We start from the raw sequence: 492 nt of genomic DNA, 5'->3' as shown, positions 1-492 counted from the left end.
AAAAACCCTAGTCTGTCATCCAGATCAAATCCTTTTGATAATTGGTTTTTATGTGGGATCAATGGTAGCTGTACTGACATCAGCCCAATGCGCATGATCCACGGGGGCTCCATTCAGCATTGCTCCTTTTTATTCAATCCATCCGTAAGCTTTGAGCAGAATAACATTCAGTTAAATTGTACGAAAAATGAGACTTATGCCCTGACCCCTGTATGTGTTGCTTCACCTTTTCTTTTTATAGTAGCTAATTGTACAGCAGTAAGTGATATGAAACTGGATTATAACATTACCTCCGCGTGCTGCTTTTTGACCCCCTGCTGGAATAGTAGTGCTTTCCCTTTAGCCATTATTGCCAGAATACCGACTAACCTTCCTTGGCCTGTGAGTATAGACGAGGATCATATGGCAGTCATGTTACAGTCCAAACAATATTTTGGGATAACTGCTGCCATAGTTGCAGCCATTGTAGTGTCTGCAGGTGCTGCAACTGCC

The sequence above is a fragment of the Nannospalax galili genome, unplaced genomic scaffold (genome assembly GCF_000622305.1).
Source record: "Nannospalax galili isolate Female #2095 unplaced genomic scaffold, S.galili_v1.0 scaffold52, whole genome shotgun sequence".
In the NCBI taxonomy this organism is placed as follows: Eukaryota; Metazoa; Chordata; class Mammalia; order Rodentia; family Spalacidae; genus Nannospalax; species Nannospalax galili.
This window is presented reverse-complemented; position numbering follows the sequence as displayed.